This window comes from Rattus norvegicus, chromosome 6 (genome assembly GCF_021556685.1).
Source record: "Rattus norvegicus strain SHRSP/BbbUtx chromosome 6, alternate assembly SHRSP_T2T, whole genome shotgun sequence".
NCBI classification, from domain to species: domain Eukaryota; kingdom Metazoa; phylum Chordata; class Mammalia; order Rodentia; family Muridae; genus Rattus; species Rattus norvegicus.
In genome coordinates this window covers 140659695-140669209 of record NC_141539.1, presented here as the reverse complement: position 1 = coordinate 140669209, position 9515 = coordinate 140659695, and the positions used below count along the sequence as shown (strand labels likewise).

The 9515-nt window shown below is 39.1% G+C and overlaps 1 pseudogene; it reads left to right on the top strand.

Moving 5' to 3' along the window:
* Positions 1-749: 749 nt before the first annotated feature.
* Positions 750-1197, top strand: LOC120103440 (immunoglobulin heavy variable 7-4-1 pseudogene; annotated as a pseudogene).
* Positions 1198-9515: the final 8318 nt, after the last annotated feature.

Below are 9515 nucleotides of genomic sequence, written 5' to 3'. Positions count from 1 at the left end.
TTATTAAAACAACTGCTTTCCTAAATTTTACTGTAATGATTTTTAATTTTTACATTATTATAAATACATAACTTCTCCCAAACATCCCAACTACTTTTCCAACGTTTGAGAATTTATACCTGACATATGTAAAGTGAAAACCCATTTAATAATTTATAATTAAAAAAAGAAATGTAGTTCAATTCTAGAAATTTCATAAGGAAATGTCAGTCACTGGTACGGGAGCAGAGAAGAACATAAGATTTAATGGACAGAATCTGTTTACACTGTATAGGCAAAATGTACTGATACAAATGTCTCAGTATAGAGGCTGCAGTACCTACTGGACAGAATGAAATCATTGAATCTGAGCACAGAGCGGGGAAATCACATAATGAGTCATTGTCTTAAGCCACTGTTACAATGTTATATGTATAAGGCTAAGGATTAAACCCTGAGATTGCAAAGTGTATGGGTTGAGAACAGAAGAGTGTAAACCCAATGCACATAGAGGACTTGGAGGACAGCAATATCAGCATGAAGTCATGCACAGAAGATACTGTAAGGCATAGGCTCAGCTACCTAGTGTCAGGGATCCTTCTATATCTAATTGTACCTCTACTCTCATTCAAAATGAGTTATGGAGACCAGTCATATGCAAATCTATAGAAGAATTGAGAGTAGAAATCTGAGGCTCACCCCACATACCACCAAGGGAGTAACCAGTTTGTCTGAAGGAAGCACTGAGCCCCAGTCTTAGACATCATGCAATGGTTGTGGAACTTGCTATTCCTGATGGTAGTTGCCCAAAGTAAGACATCAAAATCAAGAAGTCTAAGGGAAAGGAAGCAGTTCCATGAATCCTTACCACTTGGTTTTCTCTTCACAGGTACTCAAGCACAGATTCAGTTGGTACAGTCTGGACCTGAGCTGAAGAAGCCTGGAGAGTCAGTGAAAATCTCCTGCAAGGCTTCTGGGTATACCTTCACAAACTATGGAATGTACTGGGTGAAACAGGCTCCAGGACAGGGCTTGCAGTATATGGGCTGGATCAACACCGAAACTGGGAAGCCAACATATGCTGATGACTTCAAAGGACGGTTTGTCTTCTTTTTGGAAACCTCTGCCAGCACTGCATATTTGCAGATCAACAACCTCAAAAATGAGGACATGGCTACATATTTCTGTGCAAGACACAGTGTGAAAAACACATCCTGAGGGTGTCAGAAACCCTAAGGGAAAAGTGGTTCATCTGTGCCTAGAAAAGAAACAGAGAAAACATTCTCCTCTTGGTCTTTGGCTAGATATATGAGGTTACTGTAAAAGAGACATAAAATTAACAGGTGGTCAGACAGAGAATATACTCAGTGGGGTTGTGACAGAACAATGAAAGAATGGACAGAAAAATGTTTGTTCATTTACACAATTGAATAGTACTGAGCTATGAGAAACAAGGAAAACATGAATTTTGCAGGCAAATGTATGGAACTAGACAATATTTTCCTGAGTGAGGAACATTGATCTCAAAAGACAAGCATGGTATGTAGTCACTGATAAAGTATGAAATTCAGCATCACCATGCTGTCATCCACATACCCAAAGAAACAAAAAGAAAAGGAAGTCCCAACAGAGGCTGCTTGAATCTTTCTCTAAATGGGAACTAAAATAGGTACCAGAATTTGATGGAGGGTTTGTAGGTATTAGGAATTTCCTTTACCTCAAACAGTGACACCATTTGACAACTGTTTCCATGGCAATGTCCATACCTTCCCAGAAGACCTTTTAGCTCAATTCACAAACCCACTTGGAAACACTTAGGTCATATTCCAAATGAAAACCAGACTTCTCTCTTCCTTTTCTTCTTTCTTTCACCCCTTCCTTTTATCTCATTCTCCCATTAAGTTTTGCCACATGGAACCCTGTAGGTTTGGGTTTGGTTTGCTTTATCTGGACGGGCACATGCAGATATTTAACAACATTTTTGGTGGGTCGCACTAGGTTTATGATTTCCCAGTGAATAAGGCTTCCCCTTTCCCACTTCCCACCCCTTTTGCAGCAGAGGGCGACCTTGGGGGATCTCTACTGCTCCTCTTGTGCTCAGTCTTCTCACTGTTCCATATACTGCTGTATCCACCACTGCCTCGTACACTGCTCAGAATTGAATCACTGTGTCTTCTAGGCATCCACAGCCATCTACTAGCTGTTGTAAGACTCAAGACTTGGGACATGTGAGTTAGCTGACTTTTCCATGACCTGCTGCCATCCCTGTCATGTTTTGCTAGTTTTTGCTGCCTAGACAGGCCATACCCCATGGTTCTACACTCCTGCTTCCAGATTTCTGGCCTGATTTCTACACACAGAGAATTATAGTTAGGTCTTTTCTGTTTGGCAGGGAGGACCTGATTCCCAGGACAAAACCTGTTTAGTTTTTTTCTGGGAGTAAGGGAATCTCCTGAGCTAATACACATTAGACAGGACCTCAATCATTGGGCAGAGCGTCCCTTGAAAGCCTCCCTCCACTCTTGACCTGGGCTATCACTGCTGACAGGAAATACCAGGCCTGGCTGGAAATGCTTTCTGGTGGTTCTGAAACCATTATAACTTCCAGGAATCTGAATGATAACTCAAATACGTGGCCTTGGAAAAATTCTTACTTTGTCCATAATTTCCCTTGGGATGCAGGTAGAAATTAATTAGTGACTTTTCTCAATGGAAAATTTGAGGTCTTTGGTTGTACTCCCACATACACCATTAGGATGTCTTTTGGAAGATTTCAAAACTTTACAATTAATGCCTTGCCTGAAGACATCAGAATTGATAAACCTATACAATAATGTCGGGACCCAGTATTCATTAGATAATAGTTCAAAATGACCACACAGGGAAACTCAATTTTATGGGATCTTCACAATTACTGCCAACAATCTGGTAAATGGAAAGAGATTATTTATGTTCAAGCATTCGTATATTTTTGCTCTAAGCACTCTTTGTGTTCTTCTTGCAACCCTACCTAACTCCTCTTAGCTATGAAACATACACAAGGTTACACTGATGTAACCAATCAATATAGCCCTCAATCTTGTCAGAAGTCTTGTAATTACTAACATGTTTAAGTTTATGACACAGAATTTCCCAAGTCTTTAACAGTTTTCCTCACAAGGTCTCAGAAGATATGAACACAACTTCAACAATCTGCCTGGGTTGTGCTATAGTAACCATGGAGAAACACAGTGGACAAAACTGGATACCCTCAGAGTCAAATGACTTATCTAAATTGAGGTCCATCATTTGTCTTGTCACGGGTATCCATTCCACAGAAAAGTATCTCTGTGTCTTCTGGGCTTGAAAGCCAGACTGATTCTGCCTGAGTTGACATGAAGACCACAGAGACCACAGGGAACTGGTGGCTGATGGACTCTGTCATTTTTAAGTAATACATGAATGCTGGATTATAATTTATTCTTCCTCAGATTTCAGAATACATTGACAGCTAAGATAACTGTAACTTAGCAACTAAGAAACAAACCTCTGAACTCAGTTTCTAGCAACTAGTTCAGATGTAAGCTTTCAAAGATATAATCTGTTACTTCCTTACATAAACTCAGTTGTCCTTGATTAAATATTTCATATTTCCTCTTCTTGCTTTACCACTCTGACCTATTCAAGTTCTTATAAGTTTGTCTATCTAAGGAAACTTCCCACTATGCAATCCAACTGTACAAATTCTTGTTCCTTCTGCTCCACAAAATCTTATCTTAAATAATACTCAGTTTGTTAAAGCATGTTGTTCTCTCTTTTGTAAACTTATAAGCTACAGGAAACCCACTCAGATCTACCTCTCATAGACCAAATAGACTCCACCCAGATAAGTACATCTGCCTAAAGTTCCCACTTACTACCTATTCCAAAGAGTGGGATTCCTCTTCATTTCAAATGTCCATCTAAGAAAAAATATTTCTTTCTCCCAAACACACTTAATCTTGCATATTAATCTTAATCTTTGCATATAATATATATGTTGCATGTGCATTCTAGCATCTTGTCACCTCCAGGCACTTAGTACAACTGTGCAGCTACAGAGATGTGACCTCCAGATATTGCAATCTTCTCTCACAGACATAGATGTTTCTGTTGGATCTGTTCTGTCTGGCTTATCCTTGGATGGTTCGAGAGACCATGACCAGCAGGAATACAGCCAATTCTAGGACAGGACAAACATTTCCCCTCATAAATGGCAACAAACTGTCATTCTGCCTTTTGCTCCAGTTCCTGGACTTTCACAATCCATATACAGACATGGTTATTCCCTTTTATAACAGCCTTTCTATTCATCTTTTGGGCATTATTATTATACATTCCCTGCCTCATTAATATTGTCTCTACATTCCTTCAATGACAGATTCAAAAAATTCTAATCAAGCTATTAATAAGTTTGTGTTACTGAATTACCAGCCTCTATTCACTGAGAAGACTGATGCAAACATTTACCAATTAGTCCCTAATGATGAAAGTCAGATGTGCCAAGACATTGACTATTCCCCAAGACAGCAGGAAGTAGCCTAAGAGATACGAGGCCACTATTTCCCTTTAACCATAGGCTTCCCCTCCATTTTTTCCTTCTTTTTTGATAAGAAAAAGAGAGGGCTGTTCATATCAGGATTTGCCTTTACCTCCAACAGGTATGAACCTCTGTTTCATGCATGCAAAATCAGCATACATTCTACCCCTTGTCCCAAACCCTGCTTGATTTGGAAAAAAAACAAATTTGCAATGCATCATTTCTCCCTGACTTCCTAGGTAACTGCATACTGTTTTCCTTAAAGTGAGATCATGCCTTCAGTCCTGGAATCTAACATCTAAATTTGGGTTAGTCAAAGTATGTAATTCCCATATGTTAGTTTGCTAAAATGTTCTAGTAAGAATTATTTATGGATTTCTACTCAACTTCTGATCATTTGGCCACAAAATAAAATAGCACAAAAACCTTATATTTATTTATAAGCCTTAAAGCATAAGAACTGGGATGTTTTCAACCCTTTAAGCTATTTTGCCTTCTTCACTGTCAATAATCCCAAGATTTCATTTTTTTCATACTCCATTTGTGCTACACCCACTCCAACAGGTCATGTGCTTATTACCCTGTTTTCACAGTGCACATATACCATGGCATCTTCCTCTTTTTCTCTCTCCTCACTAGAGATCTCTGCCTCAGACTCCAAGACTGGGAACCAAAGCACCACCTTCCTCTCTTCTTCCCAACTATGCTCTGCAGATACTTTTATTCTACTCATACTTTTAAATTAAGAAGAAAGATTACATAGCATCATTTAGTGTGCATAAGGATCTCCTAGTACTCTGAGTAACCAAAGCCAGTATTTATCATTACAATGCATAACCACAGACAAAAACCCAAATGTTCTCCAAACTATTCCCCCTTGCCTGGCCTTAGTGAGAGAGGATGCACCTAGTACTGCAGTGTGTGTGTGGGGGGGGAGGTGGGGGGTTATAAGAAGTGGGAGACCTCATCATCAGAGGAGAAGGGGAGGAATGGGGGGGAATGTCTAAGACAAGGGGAAATTGGAGAAGAGGCACACAGATATTGCGATGTAAAGACAATTAATTAAATAGTTAATTAATTAATTAAAAATAAAGGTCTCTGCTCTTGGTCCGGCTAGTAAAAGCCATATACAGCAAACCAGTTGCTAACATTAAACTAAATGGAGGGAAACTTGAAGCAATCCCACTAAAATCAGGGACTAGACAAGGCTGCCCACTCTCTCCCTACTTATTCAATATAGTTCTTGAAGTTCTAGCCAGAGCAATCAGACAACAAAAGGAGATCAAGGGGATACAGATCGAAAAAGAAGAGGTCAAAATATCACTATTTGCAGATGACATGAGAGTATATTTAAGTGATCCCAAAAGTTCCACCAGAGAACTACTAAAGCTGATAAACAACTTCAGCAAAGTGGCTGGGTATAAAATTAACTCAAATAAATCAGTTGCCTTCCTCTATACAAAAGAGAAACAAGCCGAGAAAGAAATTAGGGAAACGACACCCTTCATAATAGACCCAAATAATATAAAGTACCTCGGTGTGACTTTAACCAAGCAAGTAAAAGATCTGTACAATAAGAACTTCAAGACACTGAGGAAAGAAATTGAAGAAGACCTCAGAAGATGGAAAGATCTCCCATGCTCATGGATTGGCAGGATTAATATAGTAAAAATGGCCATTTTACCAAAAGCAATCTACAGATTCTATGCAATCCCCATCAAAATACCAATCCAATTCTTCAAAGAGTTAGACAGAAAAATTTGCAAATTCATCTGGAATAACAAAAAACCCAGGATAGCTAAAGCTATCCTCAACAATAAAAGGACTTCAGGGGGAATCACTATCCCTGAACTCAAGCAGTATTACAGAGCAATAGTGATAAAAACTGCATGGTATTGGTACAGAGACAGACAGATAGACCAATGGAATAGAATTGAAGACCCAGAAATGAACCCACACACCTATGGTCACTTGATTTTTGACAAAGGAGCCAAAACCATCCAATGGAAAAAAGATAGCATTTTCAGCAAATGGTGCTGGTTCAACTGGAGGGCAACATGTAGAAGAATGCAGATCGATCCATGCTTATCACCCTGTACAAAGCTTAAGTCCAAGTGGATCAAGGACCTCCACATCAAAGCAGACACACTCAAACTAATAGAAGAAAAACTAGGGAAGCATCTGGAACACATGGGCACTGGAAAAAATTTCCTGAACAAAACACCAATGGCTTATGCTCTAAGATCAAGAATCGACAAATGGGATCTCATAAAACTGCAAAGCTTCTGTAAGGCAAAGGACACTGTGGTTAGGACAAAACGGCAACCAACAGACTGGGAAAAGATCTTTACCAATCCTACAACAGATAGAGGCCTTATATCCAAAATATACAAAGAACTCAAGAAGTTAGACCGCAGGGAAACAAATAACCCTATTAAAAAATGGGGTTCAGAGCTAAACAAAGAATTCACAGCTGAGGAATGCTGAATGGCTGAGAAACACCTAAAGAAATGTTCAACATCTTTAGTCATAAGGGAAATGCAAATCAAAACAACCCTGAGATTTCACCTCACACCAATGAGAATGGCTAAGATCAAAAACTCAGGTGACAGCAGATGCTGGCGAGGATGTGGAGAAAGAGGAACACTCCTCCATTGTTGGTGGGATTGCAGACTGGTAAAACCATTCTGGAAATCAGTCTGGAGGTTCCTCAGAAAATTGGACATTGAACTGCCTGAGGATCCAGCTATACCTCTCTTGGGCATATACCCAAAAGATGCCTCAACATATAAAAGAGACACGTGCTCCACTATGTTCATCGCAGCCTTATTTATAATAGCCAGAAGCTGGAAAGAACCCAGATGCCCTTCAACAGAGGAATGGATACAGAAAATGTGGTACATCTACACAATGGAATATTACTCAGCTATCAAAAAGAACGAGTCTATGAAATTCGTAGGCAAATGGTTGGAACTGGAAAATATCATCCTGAGTGAGCTAACCCAAGCACAGAAAGACATACATGGTATGCACTCATTGATAAGTGGCTATTAGCCCAAATGCTTGAATTACCCTAGATCCCTAGAACAAACAAAACTCAAGACGGATGATCAAAATGTGAATGCTTCACTCCTTCTTTAAATGAGGAAAAAAATACCCTTGGCAGGGAAGGGAGAGGCAAAGATTAAAACAGAGACTGAAGGAACACCCATTCAGAGCCTGCCCCACATGTGGCCCATACATATACAGCCACTCAATTAGACAAGATGGATGAAGCAAAGAAGTGCAGACCGACAGGAGCCGGATGTAGATCTCTCCTGAGAGACACAGCCAGAATACAGCAAATACAGAGGCGAATGCCAGCAGCAAACCACTGAACTGAGATTAGGTCCCCTATTGAAGGAATCAGAGAAAGAACTGGAAGAGCTTGAAGGGGCTCGAGACCCCAAAAGTACAACAATGCCAAGCAACCAGAGCTTCCAGGGACTAAGCAACTACCTAAAGACTATACATGGACTGACCCTGGACTCTGACCCCATAGGTAGCAATGAATATCCTAGTAAGAGCACCAGTGGAAGGGGAAGCCCTGGGTCCTGCTAAGACTGAACCCCCAGTGAACTAGTCTATGGGGGGAGGGCGGCAATGGGGGGAGGGTTGGGAGGGGTACACCCATAAGGAAGGGGAGGTGGGAGGGGGATGTTTGCCCGGAACCCGGGAAAGGGAATAACACTCGAAATGTATATAAGAAATACTCAAGTTAATAAAAAAAATAAATAAATAAAAAAAACATAAAAAAAAAGGCAGAGTGTCAGTAGTATTGACATTAGGAGAGACATTTGGGGACATACTCTGTTACTTGTACCCCCTAACAGGTCTCAAATATTTCTACTTTTCCTAAAAACTGCACATATGAGGAACAGATTTGACCCTTTTCCAGTTTTAGATAATTCAATAACTTAACATATAACATTCTTCAACATATATCCTATGGTGTTTTCTTTATCTAGGAAAAGCTGTGATGATTGTTCAAAGCACAGTCATGAGCCACTTAGCTTAATTCATCAGAGACTTAGGCTGTAGCTTCTGTGGTGATATTAGAAGGTTGTTGGCAAATGGTCAGTCCCAGTTTCTCTAATTCTTTCATCTATCTCTTGTTATAGGCTATTATAATCTATAACATGGTTAATATGGAAAAATGTCTCTTAAATAAAATGCTAATATTCTGTGGATAAAGGACTTGCCATGATCTGTTTCACCACCTTGTGCCATTTTAGGGAAACTGACAGATGGGTCACCTGCTGGTTGGTGAGCTCTAGATCTCAGTGACCAAGTTCTCTGTGTGACATGTTATCCATTTCTTGATAAATACCTATCTATAGTCAAAAGTTCCTTCATGAAAGTCATTCCTGTGATGTCTCTATCTAAGAGGCTCATATATTAACTCTATCCTCACAAAAAAGTAGAAAATATTTTCATGTTTTCCATTTAATGTCTCATTATCAGAAGAAAAGAGGTATTTTTATTGAAAATTTATTTGCGCGAGAATGAATTTATTTCATAAAATATGTGTTCAATATTTACACTCTTTCATGAACTAGTATTTTGAATAATACAAACTGCATACGTCCATTATTGAATAAATCCTTCTTCAGCAAGAAAAGATATAAATGTCTCATTTATATTAGAAAATACATGATGTGTTTGAATCTTTGATCTACATGATGTATCTTTCAAACAGTTTTGTGTCAGTTATATTTAACAGTTTTTGGAGCCATAAGGAAGCTAATAACAATAGGCAGAACATTTCCCACTTCAGAGTCTGTGCATGTTTTATTTTAGACTTTTATATTAATAGTAGCTAAAAAGTCAAAGCAAGTAGCAATTTAATTGTGTTACAAAACAAATATAAAAATACTTGTAATTTTGTCATGATAGCAGGTGAAATAATGCTATGTGTTGGCAAGTTCAGATACTGTCG